At 40.4% G+C, this 26,186-nt stretch overlaps 1 protein-coding gene and 1 non-coding gene across 4 annotated transcripts in view; one reads left to right on the forward strand and one right to left on the reverse strand.

The window, feature by feature from the left end:
- MID1 (midline 1) overlaps positions 1-26,186 on the reverse strand; it is a 305,290-nt gene that overhangs the window by 124,890 nt on the left and 154,214 nt on the right. For 2 of the 3 annotated variants that reach the window (XM_036226474.1, XM_016140153.2), the window contains exon 1: positions 19,126-19,411. The exons of the other annotated variant lie outside the window; for it this stretch is intronic. The gene's annotated coding sequence lies outside the window, so the exon portion shown is untranslated. Of the gene's footprint in view, positions 1-19,125; positions 19,412-26,186 lie in introns of those variants that run through there. 3 annotated transcript variants of the gene reach the window in all.
- LOC118608342 lies at positions 21,516-21,634 on the forward strand. The gene has a single exon (XR_004952992.1). It is a non-coding gene; the product is annotated as a 5S ribosomal RNA (ribosomal RNA).

Raw genomic sequence — 26,186 nt, forward strand, 5'->3', positions numbered from 1 at the left:
TAAGTATCTGTATGACAGAAGAAAGGAGAATGGGATATTTAGGGGTTACAGGGAGTAGGCCAGAACTCCCCCAAATCTCCATGTTTCTCAACTTCTGACTTCTACTCGGATTGAAAAACAAACCCGAAGAGCATAATATAAAACGGCCAACATATTTCAAACTTTTCTTTCTTTTGCATTTCCGGCTCGTTACCAACAGGCAGTATCACCCAGGTCTTAGCGGCTGGACCCTGTAGGAGCCATCTAACACCAGCTGCTCCCTCATGGATGGGGACATCAGGGACTTTACTTCCAGAAATGAGACAGGCTCGCTGGAGTTTTCTTTCTGTAAATTACTTGTCATTAAAATAACAATAGATGCACTCATTAGTCAAATTAAAGATCATCTTTCTGGAAGCGTATCAAATGCAGACAAAGTATAAAGAAGCATTGTTGGTAGTTTTTTTTAAAAAATGTGAACTTAATGAATAACTTTGCTGTTAAAATTCAGCAGCCAGGGGCAATGAAAAATTCCCAAGGCTTTAAATTCACAGCCTTGGCAGACTTCTTAATGGCCTATATTCCAGATATCCTAGCTTTCCTGACTTAAAAATAAAATCTCAAAACCACAGAAGGTAGCCTTATTATTATACTCATAATACTCTTTAGAAAAGATATTAGTTGATGTTTCATAATTTGCTAAAAAGTTGACTGTTGCAATGTAGTTTCTTACTAGCTCGGCCTTTAAACATAATGTAGCATTATTTACTGCTTTGACCTGTACAGCGACTTAAGGAATTTAGCATGGTCCACCAACCTGCCTAAGCCATTAGTGCGGAGCCGGGATCAGCAAACTATGGCCCTCTCTCTGCCTGCTGTGTGTGGCCTGCAAGCTACAGATGCTTTGTATATTTTAAGAGTTGTAAGAAAAATCAAAAGTAATATTTTGCAACCTGTGAAAATTATATAAAATTCAGATCTCAGTGTCCATAAATAAGGCATTTTTTGGAGCACGGTCACCTCCAATTGTTTACCTATTGTTTAGGGCTGAGTTGAGTAGTTTTGATAGAGACTGTATGGGCCACAAAGCCCCAAATATTTACAATTCCAGCCTTTACAAAGAAGTTTGCTAACCGCTGGCTTAGATTTACGCGGTATGAGAATGGCGCAAACAGCTTGAAGCTCGCCCCACCCTCCCAGAGCACAGAGCTGCCCACAGATCCCGGAAGTCTCACGACCTAGGCTCTGAGCACTGTCTTTGTTCCACTTCCATACTTTTTCCTAATTACTGGGGCTGAGGAAGGAGGGATGTCCCCAGCATCACCAGCAGCAGAGCCCACCTCCGCTCTCTTTGGCTGTAGGAATATTCTGCTTGTTCCCTTTAGAGATGGAATAGAAGTATTTTAATATGCAAAAAAATCTACATAAAATCAGCAAGTGGTTCCTGACTGGTTAACCATGAAGGACCCCTCCCCCCTTCTTTAAATGCCAGCGCTGTGCTTATCATTCAAAAAAAAATCAGCTTTACTGAAGTATAATTTACATATCAGAAAGTCACACATTTAAAGTCTACAATTCGGTAGCTCTCAGTACACTCACAAGGTTGTCTAATTCCAGAACGTACTCATCAGCCCAAAGAGGAACGCCATGCCCACTAGCAGTCGCCTCCCATTTTCCCCTCCTCCCAGTTCCTGGCGACTACTGATCTACTTTCTGTTTCTATAAGATTTTCTTTTTTTTTTCGGGACATTTTATATAAACAGATCATATACTATAGGGCCCTTTATGGCTGCCTTCTTGCACTTAATATTTTTTAAAACCTCTTCTCTTTAACTTCACAAAGCCCCACGTTTAGAAGTATCCGATGAAAATAATCATTTAAAAATGATAGCTGTACAATTTCCGTTGAGTTTTTTGAAACGATGAAGATAGCCTACAAACTTTTCTTACAGACTCAGGGCATCGCTCTGCCACCATATGCTCATTGTATCATTTACTCAACAAATATTTATAGAGTGCCTGGTATATACCAAGAACTGCGCAAGAGAGGGAACAAGACACGTCCGAGTTTCAGATCTAGCTCTTCGCTACATTGGTTTTCATTAGATACTGGCTCGATCTGTCAACCTCTAAATATCTTATTGCCAACACACTGTGTGTATATTCCAGATTTCTAGTATTTTATGTAAAAACGATGTCATTTCTTAAAATGTCCAAATCATTTAAGTTGCCTTCCAGATATCTGAAGAAAGCTCCTGATTCCTCTTCCCCTGATTTTCCTACTTATCTACCCCCTATTTTCTTCTCTTCCATCTCAGGACTCTTTTATTTGATTAATATTTTGAGTCCTCTAACACACACCAACAAGAGACCGCGAATATCCATGGAGTATCAGACTGTTAAAAGGAAGAAAATTTAAACCTTGTCCATTAATGATTTTTTTCTTAGGACCTATATCCCTGCCAGCACGTTATTGCTCACTCACTAGCGAAGATTTCCATTCCAGAAGTAAGCTAGGCAAAGTCTATATAATCCAGGCAGTGAGAACTTAAAGTAGTGACTTTAAGATCATTGGCTATTAGAAGCCAAATGGTATCTCTTTCCTCCAATCAGGTGAGTCTCTCCCACGGAGAGATCATTTAACTGTTGGACATTTGTACTTACTCAGATTGCTTGATCCTAAAGGATAGAGTCCAAATCAAACACATCTGGGCATATTTAACCTGGAAAAATGCCCCCAGAAGGCCCTGTTAGCTTTTTCTTTGAAGTGCTGTCAGGGAACAGAGTAACTGCACGTGTTCTGTGCTGTGTAAAGGGGCCAAACATGGGTAAAAGCAATAGGGAGACACATAGAGATTTTATCTAAGGATAAACTTTGTACCTGCAAATGATGTCCCAAATGGGAGTGGGCCTCGTGACAATCCGCTGCTATGCTAGCATTTCTGGAGTTGCTGGTGACAATATAGGAATCAAACAAGACCAAGTACAAAAAAATGAACCACAGACCGTCGACTTCCAGTGATGTAGTCGGTAGCAAGGGTGGTGATAAGATACCAGTTGGAAAGATTTTTATTTTAAAGCAGCTATGATGGTTCAACCCCAAAGAGTCGTGTGTTTTTTGAAAGTTAGAAAGATGATGTCTCAATATCAATGGTAACATAATTGTAAAAGCATTTATGTAGCAATTTAGCAGATAAAACAGAAAGCATTAGTTAACATTTATAGGTAAATGTTACAGAATTTTAACCTGCCCAGATATTTAATATTGTATCCTTAAAAAAAAAAAAAAAGATATTTGGGCAAAAGGCCAAAAGTAGTCTTTGGAATTAAAAAGAAAAATATCTATTCATATATATGTAAATTTGAATGGTAAATACTTTACTTTTTTAGAGATTCTTAAATGATCATTAGACAAGAGCTCTCTGAGAAAATCTGAAATTTCAAAACACAAGGCAGTGTGTGTTTTTTTTACAAGAAAACCACGAACCATAGGGATGACTCTACCTTGACATTATCGAGTACACAATAATTTAAAACCTAGCTGCATTCCATTACCCTAGGCTGGATCTAATCAGAAGTAGTCTTCATTTATTGAAATTACATTTTCTACCCTTGGTTCAAAGTTTAAAATCTCAAAGCTAATGCACAGCTTGAAATGCTCTTAGAAGGCTTTGGGATTCGAAAAAAGCATGAATTGCTTCTGCTATATACGTTTTTAAGACTGACAAATCTTTTGTTAGACTGAACATTGCTTTCCTATCATGTTATAACTTGAGAGGCTCCAACGAGGTCTAGTACCAGCCAGAGTATTTGAAAACCACTACGGCTTTGATTATGATGTTCCATTACATGGAAGTGACATTTTATCTCAAATAACCAATGTTACATTTTAAAATTCACTTTCTATTAACTCATTCAGTAATCCATACATTCAGCAGATAAGTAAGTAGGTTGTGTGCTAGGCATTGAGAAAAATTCAGACCATCTACTGCTACTGCACAGGTTTCGAGGACTTATTCAGAGTTGTTTGAAAGAACACCAAAAATCTGAAGTCCTTTTTTGCTTTACTGACAATTTATAAATTTGTGTGAATGTTCAGCTGCCGTTATAACCTCAGCCAATAATCCCAATTTGTAAGACAATGTTGTAACTCTTAAGGGTCATCTCATACAATCGCTGCATATAAAAGTGTAAAGGAAGGCAAAGAGATAGTCCAGGACAGTTGGGGACTAAGGTGACATTATTAGGTTTAAACCATGACACACTGATTTTGCTTTCTCTTGTTGTTTTGGAGCTCTTTAAATGTCTTAAAACCTCTACCATGAGAGAATTAGCAAAACAAGGTAAAAAAGAAAAGCCAATATTGTGCCAATTTCTCATGAAATTCTCTTTGCATTACAGATATAACTCACTTAATAGATATTTTATATCTATTCAATTTTATGCCTGTTAAAATAATCATATCTAATATGCGATAAACTCAAGACGAAGTAAAATAAAACTATGCTTAATTGAAATTTTGTTTTTAATTATGTGTGTTCAAATTGTTTTTTAAAGTATTGGGTACAAACTCTTTAAGAAACAAGGGCTGATATCTTTCTCCATTAACCACTAACCTTCAATCATAATGGGCAAAAGCAAATTTAAAGGGACTGGGATTTATCAGAAGTAAGCAGGTGGGCACCCGAATATGTCTCATGGTAAGAGGATGCTTGTCAAGTTTCCGTGACTCAGCGAGGTGGTTTGAAGCCTGAGCTTTTCCTTGTCTTCCACCCAGACCAGTGATTCTCAAAGAGGGGAAGGGGCATTATTTTGTTCCCCAGCAGACATTTGGCAATGTCCAGAGATATTTTTGGTTGTCAAAAGTTGGGGGGGGGGGTAGAGGGGTTGCTACTGACATCTAAAGGGTAGAGGCCAGAGATGCTACTAAACCTCTTTCGATGTACAGTACAGCCCCACAGAAAGTTATCTAACCACAAATTTCAATAGGACCGAAGCTGAGAAACTCTGACCTGGAATAATCCTGATTGGATGTTGGAGAACATTTAAGATGAAAGGCCAAAGAGCCTGTGAATGTGTGTTTATGTATATATACCTATCTATCTATCTATTGATAATGGAGATAGATCATGCTCCTAGTTAACTCATGCAAATGCAAAGGCAAGGGAATATGTTTGGGGGGGGGAGGGGGAAGAGAGAAATTGTATATAGTCTTGGCAATTTGGCAATTCTTTCTAATATTAAATGTGTCTATTCTCCAAAGTGAATATGCATGAAGTATGAGTCTGCCACATCTTGAGTATCAGTTCTCTGCATAATGTTTAAAGATGTATTTTGCATAACATTGTTTCCCTTTTGTTCACTGATATTTTAGCCAGGGCTCAAATGAAGAACCAGCAGTCACAGGGAATTTTAACAACTCTGTGAGGCACCAAGTTAGGCTCATCCGGGTGTGAGCATTGCACCTAGGAGGTACTGAACACACCTATGTTGCATTAGGAACTAGTCCTTCACTATTAAAAACCAATATAAATGAGATACCATTACACAGCTACCAGAATGGCTAAAATAAAAATGGTGACAATATCAAATACTGGGGAGGGTGCAGAGAAACTGGATCAGCAATACACTGCTGGTGGGAACGTCAATGGCTCAGCCATTCTGGAAGACTGCTGGGCAGTGCACCGCAAACTAAACACGCACTGACCACGTGACCCAACAATTGCACTCCTGGGCATCTATCCCAGAGAAATAGAAATTCGCGATCACGCCACCTTCTGTACACAAATGCTCATGGAAATTTTACTGTAATAGCCCAAACTGGAAACAACGCATACCATGGAATACCACTGGGTAATGAAAAGGATCAAACTGCTGATACATGTGATAACGTGGATGAACCTCCGGAGAATCATGCCGAGTTTGAAAAGATATCAACCTCAAAAGGTTGTATACTGTATGATTACATTTATATAATATTCTTGAAGTGACAAAATTATAGAGATGAAGAATTGATTACCGGTTGCCAGGGGTTAAGGAAGGGAGATGGGGGTGGGCGGAGGGTGCCTGGGACCTCCTTGTATATTGTTTCGTAGCTTCCCATAGATCTATCATTATTTCGAAATGGAAAAACTTTTTAAAAACCACTATTTCTATATATCCTGGAAAACTAGAGCATCCACATGGCTGCATTCATAGCTGAAGAGCTGCTCAACGTCATGTTCTTAGCTCTTTATAGTGGCAACCCTATGAACCTCTAACACACATTCCTTTCCAATTCTACCTTTTACATTTACTGCTTCGCTTAGTATTTTTCTTTTTGCTTTAAGGACATAAATACACATGCACAAGTATAAATGTAATTTCGTTTCTGAGTATAGTTTTAACTACAAGGTATGTAACATTGTAAAATAATTTAATTGTCATAAAGAATAAAATGGGTAAAAAAGAAATGCTTTCTTGGCTTATGCTACGTGATAAAGACCCTTTCCTTAACCGAACTTTAGTCAGGCTCCTCTGAGCGCTCCTCTTGACTAGGCCTTGACCTTGGTCTCTGTCCTTGCTGGGCATGCACAGCCCAATGTTAGCAATAATGAACAACGTGATGATTATCATTACCACTACGGTATGGTACATACGAAAGGTGTTAAGACCGTAAATCATAAGAGTTCTCATTACAAGGGAAAACATTTCTTTCTTTTTTGTTGTTTTTCATTTAAGAGTTTTTTTTTAGGGTGTTATATCTACACAGATGATAGATGTTAACTAACATTGTGGTAGTCATTTCACGATATCTGTAAGTTGAATTATTATGTTGTACGCCTTAACCTTATACAGTGCTATATGTCGATTATATTTTAATAAAACTGGGAAAAAAGAAAACTTGGTATCCACATAAAAATAACGCTGCTAAGTCAGTTTAAAGAGAATCAGCCATCAGTGATATCAGATCACCAGCCTGCCTTCGGGAAGAATCCTGTGAAGTCGGCTTAGCGAGAATCTCCCTACGCTTGCTGTCTCCTTTTATTAATTTTCCAGCGCTCTATAAATTCCTGGCTGGCTGTGCTGTAATCAGAGTTGAGTCAGATCCCCCTCCCCTATTGCTATCCCAATAGTCCTGAGTAAAGTCTTCCTTACTGTTTTAACGAGTGTCGGAATAATGTTTTCCTTAACGTATGAAAACTAATGATAAGTGATCGTGTCCATCAATAAGATTGGGTATTGTTTTAGCATATTAGGAGAAGTTGTTCTACAAAGGTATACTTTTAGCAACAAACTACAGTTTCCTTATACTTCACAGAGATATTTTTATATATACACACAAACATATGCATTTGTGCATATGCACACGCACACAGATATTTGCCTGAAGAGATGCCTTTATATCATTACATCCATGTAACACATTACTCCACTGTGTGCACACAGGTGCAGATGCACACACCTCTATGTGTGCGTGGGTGTATATTTATCAGAGGCCAAGGAGCAGAAATGTCCATGAAACCCAGCTTCTCTTTAACCTAAAGTCTGTTTCCAGAAAACCAAAAAGTAATCTAACATTTCATAATGCCTGATATGTAACTAATACTGTTAAGTGCTTTATATTTCACCTTTTATATACAGTTCTTCATTTCGTCATTACATAACTCTACGAGTTGCTGACAGCATCTCCATCTCACGGATAAGAAAACTTGGAAGGCTTAAGGAATCAACCCAAGGTCACAGAGCTGGGAAGTGGCACATCGGCATCCTCACCCAAGGGTCTCTGACATTGTGCTTTCAAATCTACTGCCTGGAGTGATTCTCTTAACTAAACAGTAGTTTTATTGCTGTCAAAATAATGTCAAACACCATTGTACTAGACCTGGCATTTTCATTTTTTTTCCTGAAAGAAAGATGTCTTTGTTCAAATGAAATCTCAATCAGAAGCCTAATATTTTAGAAGAGCCGAAAAGCAGAATAAAACATACGAGCTCTTGTTGAAGTGGAGGGGAACTAGAGGATGGGTCTTGCTCCCTCGTCTCTTCCTTCTATTTGTGTCTGTGGCAAAAACTCTCTCCTCCTGCCCCAAGTAGTCCTCCTCTGTGGCACTCTTAGGGCTTTGAGGAGCAAAGGTCAAAAGGTACTTGCTGTGTCGTGAATGATAAGATCCTTTGTCTCTGACCCAGGAGTCTCATGTCCTCTGCTAATATCCAAGAAACAGCAGTGGCCTAAATTGTTGTCTTGCAAGTGAAGCCTCAGACCCTTCACGTTTTTGGATAAACGTCATTCCATAACTTACTTAACACACGCTGACACAGTACTTACTCTGTAGCAGGTGCTACTCTAAGTGTTGGACAAATACTAACTCATCGAATCTTCCTAACAATCCTATAACGTAGATATGGTAACTATTATTTCCATTCTATAGGGGAGGTAACTGCAATCACACAATTAAGTAGTTGGATCGGCCCCATAAAATGGTAAGTACTTGTGCATATTTAAAAGCACTAAATGATTTTCCTTATTAAAAGAATATACATTGAAACCTCTAGCTGGTCTTGATCATCAAGCCCCAGTCTTCAAGAAGGCTGACACAGAACCATTCCAATGTGTAGAAATATTCAACTCGCTCTTATAAATGATGCACGCTGACATTTGTTTTCTGATAGGAATAGTACAGACTATTTCCTTAAAGACTTTTCTGAGGTCTTGAGTATTTAATATAGAATCTCTTCCTTGGAAAATGGTCGCAATTCCAACAAACTGAGTACTAACAACATAAACATCCTCCCAGAATTAAACCCTCAGGAGCAAGCTTTCAACACTTTGGAAGTTATTTTTAATTTATAAAGCTCAGTCCCTTGATATCCGCTGGCTAGAGAGTGGAAGAGAAAGTGATAAACGGGCCTGGAATTCTAGACTCACGCATGAATGTTTACTGTGAACCAGCTCCACCTCCATTCATATAAAATCTTTAGAATTAGCTATGTCACTACAGGTGTCCCTTTTGGATTATTTCTAATATACTTGGGGACAGTCCGCAAGATACAGCACTCTGGTGAATGATTATAAAGACAGCCTAAAGATGAATATCAAGAATAATCTAAAAGGCAGAATGTGAACAGACACCGCATAAGAAATGAACAGCCTTTAAATATACATAAAAGATGCTCAACATCACTTATAAGATAAATGTGAAACTACACAGTAATACCTCTTTTCATGTGACAAGTAGGCAAAGATGTACAAGTTGGACAATGCACTCTCTTGGGACGCTCTGGGGGAGCACTCACACACTGGGTAGGCAATTTTACTTATTCATCAAAATTAAAAACCACATACACCCTTTGACCCAGCAATTCCACCTCTGGGATTTATAATACAGACACACCTGCCCTACACAAACTAATGAATGCCCGAGGCTTTTCTATGCACAGTGTTTTAATGACAAAAAATTGCACACGACCCTGTGACCAGTAGGGGAAGGGTCAAATAAATTAAATGCTATGTAGTTGTTTTTAAAAAAGAGAGTGGGAAGCTCTGTGTACTGTTATAGAAAGATCTCCAGGATATATTGCAAAGTAGGGGGAAAAATAAAGTGCAAATTGTAAATATGGAAGGCCACTATCTATGTAAGAAAAGGGAACTAGATTTGTATCTGCCTACAATAAGCATTAGAACTGCTGGGAGTCTGCCATCAAAACCTAGAAATGGATATCACTATAGTTGTACAACTTTGAGCAGCTTAGGAGTGACAATGTTCATATACCAATTAGGGATTCCAGAAATCCTCTCAAGAAGTTTTTCTTCAAGATGCTAGTATTCAAATTAGCATGAGGATCAGGCATGGAGTATAATACTCTGAGTTGACTTCATCAAGCAACATCTGAAGCCCCTGGGACTTGCAGCTATCCCAATTACTTTCATACTGTTTCTTTAAATGAGCCACAGCTCATCAGTAACTTACCTGGTTAAAATTCAGTTGGTTTCATAGTGCTTAGGTTTCCTGCATTCAGACAGGGGGTGTGCAGAGGAGCTAACGACAAAGGAACGTAATTAGAAAACAAGAGCAAACGGTTGAATTTTGAAGGGGAACCACAAATACATATTCTTGTGGGCTTTTGCCTGATTACATTTGTTAATAAGGAAGGCTAAAACACGTGCGCCAAAAACCGTTCAAGGTCTTTTGGTAGCAAATTATACTTGTAAATTTGATGGAAGTTGATCATTGGAAGAACTCATACTCTTTGAAGATTGGAATTCATAAATGTATGAAAGAATTAAATGGTTCTTTTCCCTGGTGATATAAAGTATTAAATGGCAGGAAAAAATGTGTTCGAAATCAACTAAGGAAATAATTCATTTTGAAAATTATTCAATAAAAATGTTAAATAGGAAAGATACGTTGGGCCAGTTTCTACTGGATGAATAAAGCAGAAATACGCGATGGGCAAATTTAAGGATGATGAGCTGGGAAATGTCCCATCGACCCCTTTGTCTTATTTGTTTGTTCTGTCATTCAACTATGGCAGTCTTAGGCCCCGTTATTTATTCCCACCCCATAAGACAAAGAAAAGAAGACTAATTCTGATTAGGAGAAAACGGGCTGGCCTCTTGGAGCCTTCTAGAGGGCAGTGGCTCCCGGTCAAGGAGAAATGAATGTCTTTGAAGATTGCAACTTAGCTTGTTTTATTAATACATGAAATCCTCTCAATTATGCAGAAGACTCATTTGAAATGGGAAATGCAAGTCGGTGATGATTAGTTTGGTTTCTTGGAGGTCAGAGCTAAATATACAAAACTAATAAAATGATGCCGAAATAAACAAGAAAGTGAAATCGCTCATCCTCAGGGATGATGTAACTAATACTGACATAATTTCCAAGCAGAAAAGCAAAACTAGGTCAAAACACATTGGCCTAACATAATAAGCATTTTTGCTCCCAGAATTTTACCATGTAGGCTGTGTCTGCAGGCATTAATGTCTTCTGTTATCAATGTTCGGGGCTGTCACAAACAATTCATGTCTTATCACTCTCTTTGTTAGTTAAACCAAAACAATGTAGTTTACATGTGAACCATTCAATCCTGACAGCTGAAATGTTAGAAAGGAGAAATGTTAAAAATATTCAGAAAGTGTCTCCTCCTGGCTGAGAAGCAGTAAGCAATAAATATTCATTATTTAATAGTCTCCTATCATGTTTTTCTCTGTTCAGAAAGCCAGACACCTCTCAATCAGTTCTTATGACTCCTTTTTTCTTTCTTTCACTCAGCAGTACATAAAGGGCGAGAGCATCAGTATCTCTTTAGAAACCCGCTTTAAATTAAACACTGACCAATGGGGAAAAAACTCAATTGAGTCACTCACCAAAGAGCTAGTCTCTCAAGCCTGCCTTCCCCATATGCTGACTAAAAGAACTCGCGCCATCTTCTCCCTTCTATCTGTTCCACTCCATTTTCTTATTTCCACAAAGCGCAGCTGATCAATTCATAGAGAAAAGGACCCATCTCACTCCTTAACTTTTCTTCTACATAAACATAATCTTCCTAGTTTTTACTCCGACACTTTCACCCTTATCTAAAGTCAGAGTGAAAGATCTATAGATAAAAGAAGCACAAAATGCAAACATAAGACTATTCGGCTACCTGGATTTTTTTGGAGAGTATTTTCTCCTAAAGGTAATCAGTCTTTCCTGATTCTTGACTTATTATAAACCATCGATCCATTGGAATTGTCTTGGAATTTATTAGCACATTAAATTAATGTGTGACCTGAAATCATCCACGTGGTACAGTCAAAAAAGAACAAGATAGGGCCTCTAGAAGACTCAGGTTCTAGATGTAAACGTGCTCATTCATACCTTTGCTCCTGATCGAGGGTAAAGCTTTCCTCTGTGCTAAAATTTCAACCTGCACATGCTAAACTTTTAGCTAGTAGGCTCTGTCTGAATTCTTAATGCATCTCCTATAGAAGACTTGATCCTGTGTAAATAAGTAGATTTGTAACACATGGTGATGCCTTCCATTGATATAGTGCTTTATCTGGCCATTCATCTAGTTATTGGTAATTCGGCAGGGCATTCAACGAATTCTATTTGTCCATAAACAGCTCCTGTCCTCTTAATTGTTTGGGGAAGACCACTTCGAAATCCATACAACTGAAGTCACACTCTACAACTTGACATATGACAGATAAAACAGTCTTCTTCGCAAATCCTTTGAAAATTTATCGCTCCTGTTGTCTCCATAAACCATTAAAGGTCGCAGAAATTTTTATGTCATCATTTTAACCATAACTCTCAGACAGTCTGTCACGTCCAGAAGCAGGAAAAATGCTTTATCCAGCATGTTTTGAATTTCACCAGGGAAAACGTGGCTGCCATATGCATGGAGTAGAGTGGACGACTTTGGTCTTCTCCTAAAAACAATCCCTTAGTTGCTGAGTGACCTTGGGGATGCCCCTCACCTGGCAAAATAAACCAACTGCACATAGACCAAAGGCCTAAAACATCGGGCTGGGCTTAATAAGAGTAAACAGCAGATCCTATCTTTGCTTTTAGGTTTTGAGTCATTGGAGGGCAAATCTCATTTCTTAACCATTTCTGTAGCTCCGTCCTGAGGAATATGAGCCAAGCTGCCTGCCACGTTGTGGGTTGTATCCTCACCCAGAACACAACAGAATGGACTAGATGCTTAAGCAATCACAACGTATTTTAATTTTTTCTCTAATTTCAATCTATTTAGTCCTTGCCATTCCCCCAACTTTACTGAAGCCCCTTCTTCCTCATATCCCCTCTGATCTTACAAAGCATTTTCCATTCTCTTTCCTGCCAAAATTCATCCAGCAGGTGCCTGTAAAATAGTGAATAATCTTTATTGTGTGCCAGGCAGTGTGTTGGACCTAGGGATTTCAAGGTAATTAAGATGCAACTCTTGCTCTTGAGTAACTCAGTCCCAAGGTAAGCGAATGATTAATTGAAAACATATACCCCATTTCAATGACTCATGTGGCTAAGAGGAAGCTCCAGCTACTTCTTTCCTATGTATTCTAATCCAAACAGACAGTGCTCAGCTTACACAGAGTACACTTACAAACAATCCGAACCCACAAATGCCATCGCTTCCCGCACATAACCCCCTGTGGTTCCCTGGCTGTCACTCACAAAGACCCCAGTGAGTCTAGAGGTTCAGGCAGGATGCTGAGAGAAAAACAAGCGAAAAAGTCTGACCCCACTGGCAGACACACCAGCAAGTCCTGTCAGCTAAAGGCATGACCTTGCCCACAAATGTTGTCCTTGAAAGGCCAATCATGATTTTAGCAGCTCGGGGCTCTACTGTCTGGTGTTTCTCCACTTAAAGATTCATCCTGAGGGTTAAAGGACTAAGAGTCATGAGCTTTTTAGCTTATCTGTATTGCTTCTCTCCCAACATCTGATTTTCTAAAGGAAACAGGAGTGTGGTTTGGAGGTGGGGGAGGAAAAGGTGGGAAGATGGGCAATTATGCAAACTCGATTCATTGTACCCTGAGGATGGGCCTGGGAGGAGACACCCCAGTAGGACCCGAAGAAAGGGGAAAACTAGTGCAAACCTTTCCAATTTCAAATATTGTCAAGACTGGCCTGTTACCAAAAGTATGACACTTCTGCGTTCCATCCTGTGCTAACGTGGAGGCGTGGTCTCAAAACTCAGAAGTTCATCTGACATTAAGCAGATGAGTTATTTTTTTTAAGTAGTGTTTTGAGATTGTCCCAAGCATGACACTATTATTCCTCACTGGAAAATGTTTTGGGTTTCAAACAACAAACTTTCAGAGCCCAAAGCATTCCCAGATCGGGGACTGCTTAGGAGTCGTTTTTCTCTATTAAGAAAAATTAATTAAATTACCATTTAATAATTATGATAAACTTATTTTAACTAGGAATTCATAAATGTCTACAAATGGATCTATGGGTAAAAATTATCTGAATTTCACAATTACAAATAATTTCTCCAGTCTCCTAAGTTCAGTAAATTTTTGGCTACCATCGATTTATCAAGTGGATTCTTATCCATACAAATATAGTTATTAATAAGCAGGCATTTTGCCCATGGATAACTTACATTGTGCTATTGGCATAATAATCTGAATGCCAGAACAAAAGTTCATTGAGGGGAGGGGCCGCATAAAAATCACGTTTGTAGCCCAAAAGTGACCTGGTTAAACGATAATAATCATTTAAGGTAGTTTTATTGAATATATTAATTTTGTAAGTAAGTACTCAGTATACATCCTTGAATGATATAAGAAATAAAGAACCTATGTATTATATGCATCATAAACAGCTGATTATATATAAAACCTTCAAATCTGCTTAGACTGTGAATTATCAGCACCTCTCCCCCCTCCTTCTTTTTTTTGGCCTTTTTTTTATAGCACTTATTTTTCATCGCACAAAGCAGATAAGTTCTTAGGGGTTTTTTGCTGTTGCTGTTTTTAGGAAAGTCCCCTCTCTAAGTGTCTTTTTCAGGACCTGAGCGGTCTCAGCTCCTTAATACCACCTGATCTCCACTAGGCCATTAACCACTCTGGTCTGTGTCCACAGAATATTTTCTTCTGGAGAGGAAAAAAAAAGTGTGTGGATCTGGAAAGGTCCCCAATATTTTATCCTTTCATTTAAAGAAATTTCTAGAATATGCTAGTCAGAAAACTAGGCAAAAAACCTTGTAGAACTAAACCCTTGAGATGAGTTTCATGTGAAATAAAAGGAGTTGACAATGAGCCAGAAGGAATCATGTTGATAAACTGTCCCATATCTAAATGGAGATTAGATTCCCGTTTGACCTGGCTTTGTAGCCCTTTCTTTAATCACAGTGCATTTGATATTTGCTTCCTTGAATGAACTCGTTTTCAACGTGGCTTTGGCCACAGGATTAAAGAATCGCTAACTAATCGTTCCAAATAAGCAGAGCAATTCTCTCTCCCTCTGATCCCAGCTCCCAGCAGTGGCGTCCACCGCCTGGCCTTGCATGGTAGACACTTCAAGCCTGACCTCTGCAGGTGGATAACTGAAATGCATACTGCCCAGTCGGATCGTGTGGTCTTTTTAAAATCCCACCAAGTTCTGAAAATACAAACATTCATTCACACTAAGCACAAGAGCGATACTCATATATTTTGTTGGACTTCTCTTCCATTTTATAAGTTGCTTTTGAAAGTAGCAACCACTTGATTAAAAAGGATTTAAATAACATCTGTAAAATGCTCTCGTTGCGGCTAGCCATGGATTCTTTTTGCCTATGGAGAAAAATCCAAATAATTTGGATTAACTGGGACCCTCAAATCATGCGGGCTTAAAAATGTCCTCATTGGACACACCTTTTTCTAATCAAACAAATTACTCTTTGTCCAGTGACCAAATCCCCCCCTTTCACCAACACACAGCCCAGGTTGCCATAGCTACCTTGGATGTCTATTTACCACACAAGGGATCAAAGCCAGGAGACATCTACGTACACGCTCGGCCTTAAAACTTGCTGGAATGTCTGTGGATAGCGTGCAACTACCAATTAAAGGATTTGCTTGCAGCCTATGTGGTCTATAGCCAAGCAAACTACAAATGAACGTCACAACGAACGGCAAGAAAAAGCCAACTCAAAAAAAAAAAAGATTCAAAACAACCAATAAGAATTTTTAATCTCACAGCAAGTCCTATCGTTATAACATTCCCTATGAAGTGGACAGAGCAGGGAAGAAATGAAAATTCTAATGTATGTTGAAGATATTCGACCTCCAAACCATGCACCAAAACTTAAACATCCGCTGAAAGAAAACCTTTCTCAGATACCTATTTTAAATTCCGGTATCTTTCTATTTGATGTCGCGAAAGCTGCGTGATCTCAATGTTGGAAAAAATGAGAACAGAATGTCTTTTAAACTTTTTTTTTCATTTGAAGGCTTGACTTTCAAATGAAAGAAACCATACAATATACTTGGGATACTATAAGCTGGGTAGAGAATGAGGAAAAGGACGTGCAGGAGAGTTGTTTTAATTCCTGGACCATCGCTGGTGATTTTGAGCCTGCACAGGTAATGCGTCTCCCCAGGTGGGTAGCCTTCATCCTGGGACTTGCACCTAACTCACTGCACATCTTTATGCTTCACCTTTCTCTGCCTTCGCCTCGCCATTTGTTGAATGCGGATCAAATTGCCACCTCATTCTCTTCTGGGGATGTGGCAGAGAATAAATAGATCATGTTTGTAAAGGACTTTCTAATCCTCAAAGGAAAGATTAATACAAAGACATTCATTATTAAACCAGATGTCCTTGGGCATTTTAATTCCAATCTAAAGAATGCAAAATGTGCTAATCAAACTGAGTCACAGCTTCCTTGTCATACCACAGTCCTAGCCTTGCAAGAATTCAGCAGCTGCTTAAAGCATTGGCTAACTTATTTTTTCCCTTCACACTAGGACTGCAGTGACTTATTTTAGTTCATCAGAACTAGAATGTGTACCTTCTTCTCTTGCGTTTTCTAAAGTTATCAGGATATTAAAACCACAAAATGTGTCTGGTAGGCAATTTTGTCTGAAGACCCTGATTTTTTTTCCCCCAGCTCGAGAAAGAATTATTTGTTCTTCTCATGTGTGGGGACAATGGCGGCGTGCTGTTTGGGGAGGATATTTGCAGTTGTGGGAATGCCACAGGCAAACCTGTTGTTTTTGGCTGGGCTTCTAGAACAGGTGGCCATGCCTTTCCTTTTGCCTGGGAACAGAGCAAATTCCTTCTCAAGGAAGTTTCAGGAAAGTTTCCCATTTATGATCAGAGCGCAGAGAAAGGTTGGCACAACAGTTAAAGGTTGCTTCCTGATAAAGGCAAACGGGGTTCGCACTTTTCTCTTGGCCTTACTCAGCATGACGTCAGGACTCTGCAGAGAACTTTCCCTCCATGCCTCGCTATTCCCACCAACCTGGCAAAACCCCTCTGGATCTCAATCGCCAGTCAGGCAGCCTTCTAATTCTGCTGGCAATTTCTGACTATCCACTGTGGCTTATCGGTGGCAGGGGGCTCTTGGCTGCGACACCATTGTTCGGCATTTGTGCCACCCTAGGGACGGATCACTCCTCTGCAAAGAGATTGGATTTCATTGCTGAGCTGATGACACAAGGACCTATTTGATAGTTAACCCTGCAAACCCAGGAGGGCTGCAGGGCTGAGACGGCAAATGAGCTGGTGGGTGTGATTCGTCCCACCTGGATGCATCGGTCAGTTTCCACCCCCACCCCAAAGAAAAACTCAAATAAAGTTAGGATTAATCCACGCCAACCCCACCATCTCACACCCCTCTACGTTCTCATTCTAGCTGCTGTGGAAAAATGCGTCGATTCCTGAAACGCTGGCCTCTCCAATTCTTTGGATGAACGACGACTCTCTCACTCTCCTTTTTTTCCTGCATCCCACCCCACGCCACTCTCTTTTCAAGTGCTGAACAGACCAAAAGTTTCTTAGATATACAGAGTTGTGGGATAAAAAGTTGCCCATTCATTAAATAACTAAGGAGTGACTACATGTGTACCCTTAACACTTCAATACTGGGCTGAACTCCAATTCACGTGAATGCCACAATGAGCCAGCATGGGAAAAATCATGCCAAGCTCGGGACAGCATGCCTTTGGCATCAGGCGCGGGGAATGCCACTCACTACTCCAGAGGAACTGCGTGGGAACAGGGATTCTGAAAACTGAGCTCAGCCACCGTCAAGGAGAGGACAGGTGGCTCCACATAGGATCAAATGACTTCTTTGTTCCATCCAAGGATCTTTGTCAAAAATGTTTTGTGTTACTCGTTGTCCTCATAAATCCTTTCCATTTGGGCTTCTTGCTCCTTTTCCACCCATCCCGATTGCTCAACAGAAAAAGAGAGGGGGCGGACTGTGAGTTTGCAAAACTTAAAGAAACCAAGCCTCGGCCCCACAGTCGCCAGCAAGACGAGGGCTGAAATTCATTGAAAACACACGGGCTTTGCTCTTGCTGAGCCAGCAAGGGGGCAGAAAGCAGAGGTTCCTTGTGCCCGGCAGTCCAGTGGGGGCCCTGCTTCGTCTCCCCAGGCTGCAGGAAAGGGGCAGGAGGTTCCAAACCCCTCGCCCCAGTCCCTTAAATGGAAAGTTTGCTTCCTATGCAAATCACTTTCCCCAAAGTGTGCAAGGTACTGGGTGCCTAATCCACTTAAAAGAAAAAGTGAGGATGCTAACTTTTCCTAACCAGATTTATTCAGAGCTGGCAAAAGCAATTACTGATCTTGTAATTCTCTCGGCCCTTGCCAGGCTACTGGCATGTTTTCCTGTCTTTGCCTTTGCCTTGTTTGAGTATTGATCTGGATATTTAAATATTGACATAAGATTTTCCCATAACTTTGAGTTGTAAATTCCACCCTTCTCTTAGCTTCCTACACCCACTTTTTCTTTCCTTAACTGCAAAGCTGTAGACCTCTGCCTGAGCTGATAAGGGATTTTATCACCATTCCCCAGAGCCACGGAAGACGTTGCTGGTTAAGAATACTTTGCAAAGATTCATTTAAGTAATCCTCGAGCCCTTTCTCGGCTCACTACTTTCAAGGCTGTCTTCTCACAACCAGAAATGACACGGTTTCAAAACTACTAGAACAGGAAAACAAATCTGCATTTTTCTGGAAGGGCTGTCTCTGCTCATTTCGACCTGGTCCCGTCTTCTCAGCCATAAACACGGTAAGTGCTGAGAATGGGAAGCCGAAATGAGATAAGGGGCCCCGTGTAATTCTTTTTCAGGATATTCAGTTGTCTTTATTCTAACCCAAAAGCACAGGACAGAGGCGAAAAGCTCCAGATAGCTCCGGCACAATACATTCCAGCGACCGCGAACTGGAGTTGATTTACATATTCTACAAACCGCTTTTAAGCCCTTTACAATGACTGCCTGACATCACCAATCACCACTAGAGGAAAAAGTGGGAAAGGGTGGCGAGGGGAGGCGGGGGGCATCTCAGAAAATCTGCTTCTCTCGTTCCCTTAGGAAAATGCGGCCCCGTCTTTACACCAAGTGGACCGACTCGGCCAGGCATCCGCGAACCCAGCAAGCTCTCGGGGTAACATCCCGGGGTCCCGCGCCGCGCCCGCCCTCTCTCCTCCCGCCTGTGCAGCCCCGGGAGCCTACCTGCCTCATGTTTAGAATCCCATGACCCATCCGGCAGGGAGCGAGCTGCCTCGAAGCACACGCCGCGGTCCTCCGAGGGGAAACACCAAGCCAGCAGAAGCCCGCAAGACAAAAGCAACTCAGCGAGATCCACAGGCAGCCAAGAGCACGTTTTCTTCCGCTTTTTCTTTGATCTGTTGCTACACGCACTCTGCCCAAGACAATGTCAAGTTTCTCAAGCTTTTCTCCCCCAGCCTATGAAAAGTCGGGAGCAGGGAAGCCGAGGACCGCCTGGCTCTTATTTCAAATCGGGTCTCAGACACGTCGTAGGCGAGCGGCGCGGGCCCCGGACGCGCCTGGCCAATCAGGAGGAGGGGGCGGGGCCTGGGAGCCGGAGCCGGAGCCGCCGCCTCCGTGAGGATGAGCGAGCCAGCAGGATTTAAATGACTGGAAGCAGCTGGAAACATTGTCCAAAGCTCCGAAAGTAAAAGATGAGTTCTATTGTTATCTCACAGCCCCGGGTCTGCTCCAAGCTTAACGGGCTTCGGCCCTTAAGGCCTTGCCTTTTAAGAGCTCCCCAAATGCAGGAAAGCATTTCGAAGGTGCACACTTCATCTAAGAAAAACAAATCTCAATGGGAACGGGCGCACGAACCTCTTGAAATGCGGCAAATGAACAAGAATCTTTGTTGAGGGCCCGAGACAGAATTTTAAAAAATAAAATCGTTATTAGTAAAATAAACACTGATGGTAGGTTAAGAAGAAAGTTTTAAAAAAAATAAGTATTTTTCACCGTGGTTCGCCTAATCTACGGAGTTGATCTGGAGAATTTATTAACATCGTCTCAGCGGGATGGTAGGGAAGCTAACTGGTTTCTTATAAACACGAACCCAGATTTCAGAAAAATTTCCAAAGTTTGTTGTCTTCACTCCATATAAACAATAACTTTATTCAACTGTTAGCCAATATAATTTCCATTCAAATCTATCTTTTAGATTCCAAAAAAATTGCAAGCAGAGCAAAGACTACTTGGTGTAGCCACAGGTGACATATTGTTTTCCCCAAGAAGTGGCCAAAATTGTGTGAGTATAATTCAATAAACATTTTTAAATTTTGGTATCGGAAAGCAAAAAACAACTTAGCAAATGATGAATCAGCCACTTCAGAAGTATCATCTGCATGGGTTCAAGAGATGTCGACCCTGCCCAGGTCTGTGAAAATCTGGCAGCCCAGTATCTGGGCCTGGAGGTCCGTAACCTCATCGCAGCCCCTACCTTCGTAGGCTAAAGGCCCATCTAGTGACACAAGCTGACTTCAGTCCGCTTCTGGTACTTACTTTAGATAGAGCCCTTTACTGTGACCTGGACCTGGGTTTCTTCACCTTGGCACTACTGGCACCTGAGGTCAGATCATTCCCTGTGGTGAATCATTCAGTGTGTGGTGTTTAGCAGCATCCCTGGCCTCAGCCCGCTAGTACCCCACCACAGTCATGACAATCAATAATAATGAATTACCAAATGTCCCATGGGGGGCAAAATCGTGCTCCACAGAAGTGCACACAATCTTGTCAGCTTTGAAATGCTTGTTCTCCAAATTCAATGTGCAAGGATAAACTTCTGGGGAGATTGTTAAAAATGCAAATCCCTAAGCTTCTGCCCCTGCCCCTGGCTCCCCGGGAATCTGGTCAGTAGGTTCGAGGACGTGCCTGGGAATCAGCATTTTATCCCACTGTCAAAGGACTCTGATCCACTTTGAGATATACTACACTTATTCTTGGCCTAGGTATGCCCTAAGCCCCATGACACAGGAAGCTGCCCAGAGCTGTTGGCGCTAAAGATAACTGGAGTTAAATCCCGAAACACATCTATTTATCACCTTATCAACAGAAGCTTCTCATGACTCTGGATGCCTTCTGCTGTCATCGCCTCAAAGGTAAATATGAGCTGGGATTGTCTCTTGCACTCACTGTGCCCTTTCAAAGTTTCCTCCATTTTTCTTCTCCTTTGGCCCACTCCCCACCATCTTACAAGGTCAAATGTCACCACTCTTCTGTGGTTTCCCTGAATGCCCCAGGATAAATTAATCTCTTCCATCCTCCATGCTCATAAAACATGTTTATAGGCACCCAGTGGTGTGCTGGTAAATGCTTAACAACCAGTTCTCGAAAAAGCAAAATGTAAGGCCAAGATCTGTTGTAGCCTTTGCCAGTTTCCATGGTGTAAATGTTCCCTCCCTTCCCCCAGTGAGGACGCCGAACGCGGAGGTGGGAAGAGCTGCGCTGAATCGGGAGATGTTAAGCACCAGCTTGAGCGAACCATGCTTCGCCTCTGCTGTTTCAGTGCCGTGCTGAACTGTAACTTTGCATTCCTGAGTCAATGTCTCCGGCCAATCTATAAAACTCTCAAGGTCAAAGTCTACGGCCATGCCACCCTGAACATGCCCGGTCCCTTTTGATCTCGGAAGCTAAGCAGGGTCGGGCCTGTTTAATACTTGGATGGGAGACCACCTAGGAAGACCAGGTGCTGTAGGCATAAAAAAATAAAAAAAATAAATAAGGGATTGTAAGCTGACAAGGTCCTTGCAATCTGTGAGGTCAACCAAGTGTTGCCTTGCTAAAAAAAAAAAAAAAAAAAAAAAAGAAAAGAAAAGAAAAAAGAAAACTCTCAAGGTCAAGAATGGTGTCCCATTCATCTTAGCAACTCCAGCCACCTTCATTGGGCCTACTGTGCAGTAGGTGGTTGACAAACACGTGTGAAAAGAAAACAAAATGCCTGAGACATGGAGATCAACCCCACTGCTGCCGCTGCCACGTTAAAAAAGGGAAAAAAAATCCCCTGGAAAAGTAAACTATTAAAGTGACCTTCTTATTATAATTTAATATCTATTCTGTACTTAAGAAAATGATAAGCATAACATCATCTTCAATCCTAACACTCCCATATCTGAGCCATATCCAGGTCGGTGTCAAAGAGAAGAGACCAGCCTTGTAAAACAGAACCTCAGTTTCATGGACGTATTTGTGAGAGTGTATTTTGTATGTGTTTATATGAAGGCATCACACACTTTTGTGCCTATGTCTTATAACTCTTATATATGTGATCGTCTCTGGTAGGTATATGAAAGGGCATTTCCTCTGGTAAAAGATATAGTGACCGATGATGGTTATCTCTATCATCTTCTCATTATGCATAAGGACCCGAATGCTAACGGTGGTATCATTAGCAAACACCACTTATGAGTACCTACTATGAGCCAAGCATTTTGCCAGTCACTTCACATATGTGCACCATTTGAGCTCCACCAAAATACCAAAAAGTAGACATCACAATTGTCAGGCTAAGAATGAAAAGACAGGACCACTGAAGCAAAGTAAATAACCCAAGGTCTCATCGTTATAATTCACCGTACCAGGAATCAAATCTAAGGGTTTGTAATTAGAATTACTCTTTTCATCATAAAATAGGCTGTCTCCAGAAAGGATTCAGAAACTCCTAAGAAAAGTGAGCAATGTAAATAAATGAACTTTTTCATTTATGAATAAACACATAACTTTTTAAACATTTTAAATTAAAATAGATGGCCCTCTGGGGGCTGTCTATGAACTAAGATCTACTTATTAGAAACGGCGTTAGCGAGGGCACCAAAGGGGCGGATGTTTCTGTTCTGCAGATGGTGATTAGCTGCGTTCGCAAATGTCAGCTGAAGGGACATTGTAGTATTGACACATCTTCCTTACAAAAGCTGCCTCGATGAAAACCCTGTGTAGCTATGTGCAGGTTTGGTTGTAAACAGCTCTCCACCACAAATGCAACATGGGTTCTGGGGTGGGTGGTCCTGGACAGGCCCAACTGGACATGAATGGACATGGGTATGACGCCCTAGGGGACAACTAACAGCACTTGTGGCATCTCTTTCAGCGTTCTATTGGGCCAAAGCATATGGGATCAGTGTTTATGTAAGTTTAAAAAATGGTATTAGTAACTTATTGAAACATGTAGCTTATTGAAATATGTGTCAGGATACATCATTAAAAATCAATGAAAACCAAGCTGAACTTGTCTACTCAGCCACCTGGAAAGTGCGCCTGGTGCACATGCGCAGTCTTTGGGGGCTATGAAAAGAGTATATTTATTCTTCTTCAGCGGTTCCAGAAACTCAGTTGTTTTATACCCAGCAGAGGAAAATTTGAGGAGTACTATATTTGAGGTGATTAGTGAAGGCAATTTAAGTTGACAACAACACAAGTCGCTGCTTAAAAAAAAAAAAAGTAAATTCCACCTATAATTCTTAGAGAATGTCACAAAAAAGGAAACAAGATTTTATTCACTGAGTACAGGTACTCATTGTTTTTTTGCAGGTTAATGAAAGCAATGTGGCATACCAGGGCATGGGTTACAAATGCAATTTGCAGTTCATGTTCAGTGTTGACGTGGCCAGTAAATTAGCTGATGAATCTCAGATAAACCAATTGACATTTTCAAGCCTAAGATTTTTCAGGGGGCAGTGGGCAAATTATGGACCAAATGTTTGCGTCCTGTCAAAATTCATATGTTGAAATCTTAACCCCCAAGTAGAATGGTGTTAGAAGCTGGTATCTAGAGTCATGAGGGTGGAGCGCTCACGAATGAGATTTCCCAGTGCCTTTACGAAAGAGACCCCAGACAGCTCTCTGGTCCCCTTCTGCCAAGTGCATACACAGCAGGAAGACATCTGTCTGAAGCTGGAAGTGGGTTCTCACCACACGCCGAACCTGTTGGAGCCTGAATTTGGGAACCCCCAGCCTCCAGAATTGTGAGAAATAAAATTCCATTGTTTAGAAGCTACATGGCCTGTGGTACTTTGTTGTAGCATCCTTCAAAGACTAAGATGAATGAAATCGTAGATAGGACTTTTTTCTGTAACTGTTGCTTGTTGTATGAAAGACTCTGGAAAGAAGGGAAGAAACCTCTGAATAGAGAAACAGAACAAACAGACACATCATGAGAGATCATTTAGGAGAATGTACTCCAAGGGCTGACTTTCAGACAAGAAAGAACTGGTCATCAATCAGGGTTTTAAAGAAACTGAGCTTGATGTTTCCTCACTTGAAAATTAAGAAATTAAAATGGATCACATTATTTTAAATTTTTACTTACTATTTAATAATTCCATGTTTTTAGAGGTGAACTATTTCGACATTTCCTAGTTCTTACTGACCACTTAAATGTGGTTGATCCCTCATTATCTTCCTCTTAGGAATCTGGTAAAGGTTTATGCATGAATTTAACAATGGTTTTTGTCTTCTCCTACTGTTAAATATTCTCTACACTCCCAATTGAACTTTCTGCTTCATGTCAACATGATGATATCCTACTTCCCAAGAGTAATTCATCAATTCCTGAATCATCTACTTTTTTGCTATAATTTTGTGTTTAAATTTAAGAGGAAAATTATTATAATAATTTATTTTTTACTTGTCTAATTAACTCCTTTGCTAGATTCTGAGATTATTGAGGCCTGTATCAGTCAAGGTTCTCCAGAGAAACGAAACCAGAAGGATATATAACATATATATTGAGCTTTATTTTAAGGACTTGGCTGACGTGACTGTGAGGACTGGTAAGCCTGACATCCACAGTTCTGAGGCAAAATTTCTTCTTCTTCAGGGAAACCTCACTTTTACTCTTAAGGCCTTCAACTGATTGGGTGATGCCCACCCATATTATCAGAGATAATCTCCTTTACTTAAAGTCAACTGATTATAGATATTAACCACATCTAAAAAATGCCTTTGCAGTAATATCTAGATTAGAGTTTGAATCACTGGGTACTACAGCCTAGCCAATGGACTACTGTATATCCCTCATAATAGCAAGCATACAGTATATGGTCAATTAGTCAATAACTGTTTACTGAATCATCATAACTAATAATAATAATAATAATAATAATAAATTTCAAAGCCTCTATTAGTGAAAGGCTCTCTTCTTTATAAATAATAAAATTTTGCTAATAGATTTGTTATGTGTTTCTCAACGGCAACGCTGAAAGGTAGGAGCTATTAAATTTGAGATGAAATGATTTCTAACTAACAATTCTATACTAAGTCATACTATTCATCAAATGTTAGGGTAGAATGCAACCATTTTCATACAAAGACTCAAAATTTTGCATCCTATGTACTCTTTCTTTGGAATCCACTCAAAGATGTGTTTTAGCAAAAGGATGAAATTAAATCAAAAAAGATAAGCCAATAGGACTCAGAAAACAGAGAAATCAACACAAAGAGAAGAAAGTCCAAGGTGAAAGATGCAGCAATTTTAGAAAGATCCTGATTTAAATTGTAGCAGAAAATAGAGGACTCCTGGAGGTAGGTCCCCAAGGGGAAAAAATGATACTGATAGATCATATTTGAGGATGAGCAGGTACATACATATAAGCAAAAGATGAGGCTATTATAAACTCTAGGAAAAATGAAATAATGCACAAAAAAGGAAGCACGGTCATAGAACACTCCTTAAGTTGGCAGTGGTCTCTGATACAGATATTGTGGCAAAGACTACCAGTAGCCAATCCAATATTCATCTTCTCCTTGTTTCTTTCCAACAGAACTTCGATTTATTTGGGGGCAGAAATGTGCCCAGCTAAAGAACATTTCCCAGACTCCCTTGCAGGTATGGGCAGTCATGTGAAACTATTATGGCCTATGGAATATTCATAGAAACCGCAGTGTAGGGCTTCTGGGAAAGCTCTTAAAGGAGACACACAGTTTGCCCTTTGCCCTTCTTAGATTTTTCCACCAGGAATATGGTTGCAATGCCTGAGGGACTGGGGCCACTCTGTAACCATGAGAAGGATGCGACACATGGTAAAGCTGAAAACAGGAGAAGTGGACGGATCCGTGGATTCTTGATGATACCTTAGAGCCTCTGAGCTCTGAACTTCATGTTCTGTGAGAAAAATTGCTAATTTTCAGGAGCCAATGTTTTGGAATTTGTCTTCGTAGATGAACTGAATTCCTAATTGACATAATTCTATTGGAAAGATGTGCGGTGAGGATGAGGAGGGCAGTGTAAGAGAGGTAATTCCTTTTTGATCATATGT

Source organism: Rousettus aegyptiacus, unplaced genomic scaffold, assembly GCF_014176215.1.
Source record: "Rousettus aegyptiacus isolate mRouAeg1 unplaced genomic scaffold, mRouAeg1.p scaffold_m13_p_9, whole genome shotgun sequence".
Classification (NCBI taxonomy): domain Eukaryota; kingdom Metazoa; phylum Chordata; class Mammalia; order Chiroptera; family Pteropodidae; genus Rousettus; species Rousettus aegyptiacus.